Source organism: Meleagris gallopavo, unplaced genomic scaffold (genome assembly GCF_000146605.3).
Source record: "Meleagris gallopavo isolate NT-WF06-2002-E0010 breed Aviagen turkey brand Nicholas breeding stock unplaced genomic scaffold, Turkey_5.1 ChrUn_random_7180001863201, whole genome shotgun sequence".
In the NCBI taxonomy this organism is placed as follows: Eukaryota; Metazoa; Chordata; class Aves; order Galliformes; family Phasianidae; genus Meleagris; species Meleagris gallopavo.
This window is the reverse complement of record NW_011128689.1, coordinates 11,621-13,884: the sequence shown is the minus strand read 5'-3', so window position 1 is coordinate 13,884 and position 2,264 is coordinate 11,621. Positions and strand designations below refer to the sequence as shown.

Here is a 2,264-nt window from a genome sequence, read left to right as displayed (position 1 = left end):
CTACCGGAACGGCAGCCGCTGACAGGTAGTTACCAGAGGACTCTGAGAGGTGCCGGGCACCAGCAGCAACTGGCGGTGAAGTTGCCCGGCGCACCTGACAACGGCATCAGGACAAACTTGCGCCGCGGCGCCCCGGCGCTCCCTGCTTGGGACGGGACCAGGCGAGCGCGCAGCCACGGAGACCAGCGGCGGAGGCCGCGCGGCGGTGTGGCGCTCGGCAGCCCAGGGCCTTTCTGCTGCGCACCATGGCGCAGGCTGCCGAGCCCAGGTCCTAGAGCCCGCGAGTCCCTAGCGCCGGCCGCAAAGGGAGCGCTGACGTTGTATGTATGGAACCCCAGCGAAGACCCGCAGATGCGGGCGGCCTTTGCTTTATTCAGGTTTGGGCTCTGGCCCCACCTCTCAGACTCCAGCAAGGGAATTGCCTCCCTCCCAGTCTGACCCTCCCCCATCCCCCAATCTGCTTCTAAGCTCCCGTACCCCAGTGAGAGATCTAAGGCATGAAGAGATGCATTACAGCCCGACTGGATAGCCTGCTTCTAGACAGTATTTTCTTCGTGAATACTCAAATCCTGACGAGCAACGTTTGAGAGACATTAAGGAAGATAAAAGATAGGGCAAAGCAAGGAAAACACTCAGGGAAAGCAAGTGTAGTGCAATGGACAAATCTATGCTAAGCCAGTGGGATACCATAAAGTAATGAGCTCTGGGGAAAGCAGAGCATGCCACATTATATAATGAATGTACATTTGAGTTTATGTTTTGCTCTTACCTATCTGAGCAACTAGCAGGCAGCAGAGTTGAGTTCCAGGGTGTTCTAGGAAATTCAGCTTTCCTGCTATTCTCAATGAGAGACAGAAAACTGTTCTTGCAGTCCTTGTACCGTCCGGGAGCAACATGCTTCTCCAGTGCTGCCTGCATTTAACAGGCAATGAGATACTGAAGGGACTGTGCAGCATGCACAGGGTAGCACCTCTTTTGTACTACCCTAACTCTACATTATGATTAGCATTACGTTAGCACTGATGTTAGAGTTACCTTTAGGATTGCAATTACTGCCAGTGTTATTTTTACAGTGACTTTTCTGGATAATTTTCAGGGGATTTTTTTAGGCTAAGGCTTATTAGAATTACTGTTAGGGTTATTAAGGCTGTGATTAATGCTACTTTTAGGGTTAAGATTACGGTTATGTTAATGATTGTTTTTTGAATTATGATTAAGGTTAAGGTTACTTTTACTAGAGACTTTTAGCATGATTTTTATTGTTACACTTGGAGTTAAATATTATTTTAGTGTCAGAGTAAAGGTTAGGATTAGAGTTACACTGGGTGTTAATACAGTTATCTTTACAGCTCCTATGGGGGTTGAGGTCTGGGCCAAGTGTTGGATCTGAGAGACAGGATGTCTCAGGAACACAGGTAAGCAAACTATGCGCTCAGAGCAGCACAGAGGTTTACGAGTTCCATTCAGTGCACACACCTTCACACACACAAAAATAATTAATCCATTTTAGATAATCCCAGTAAACAGCAAGCAGGAACTCCCCAAGCAACTGCACTACAACTTACTGACCCTTGAGAGACAGCAAACCACTGAAAAGGAGAAAGAAGGAACATATCGGCAGTGGATGCAACAGGCAGAGCCAGCAAGGCGGCCCCTGCTTCAAAGTGCATGTCTCCTCTCTACCCCTCTGCAACCACTCTCCTACTTCGATTCTCCCTTTGATTCTCCCTAGGGTCTGCAGGGTTTGTTCCACCTGCACTCTGTACCTGTGTGGTCAGTGCATGAAATGGAAGCACACCTCCACTGCCAAACCTTAAATGAAGGATCCACCTTTTCTGGTCCTTCAGTCCATTGCATTGCATACACCTGAGCTCACCCGGGCTGGCCCTGCCTTCCCACCAGGTGCTCAATCACTGTTTCAGGCTGTGACTTAGCACTTCCACTACATGGAGACAGCAAGAGGATGTAAAGACAGAATATAGTTTTTGTCTTTTTTTAAATTATTATTATTATTATTATTTTTTTTTTACCAAAGTCACCTATCTTGAAACTTAAAATGTTTAAATCCTTCAGGAAATTGCCCACAAATCACAACACAAATGGAGACAACTAAAGAAAAACATAGTTCTGCTGCTACCCACATTTCTTAACTTTAACTTAGGCTTCCAGAAGAAATTATATCTGAAGTTCACCCAAAGAAGATTTCTGAATTTCATTAAGAAAATAATCCTTATGATACACAATGTTCATATGCTAGGAAAAAA

General features: G+C 46.3%; 1 long non-coding RNA gene across 1 annotated transcript in view; it reads left to right on the top strand.

Moving 5' to 3' along the window:
• The window catches only part of LOC116217651, a 2,913-nt gene continuing 649 nt past the window's right edge, over positions 1 to 2,264 (top strand). The window contains exons 1-2 of the long non-coding RNA XR_004162350.1: positions 1 to 25; positions 1,350 to 1,415. This is a non-coding gene — a long non-coding RNA (uncharacterized LOC116217651). The remainder of the gene's footprint in view (positions 26 to 1,349; positions 1,416 to 2,264) is intronic.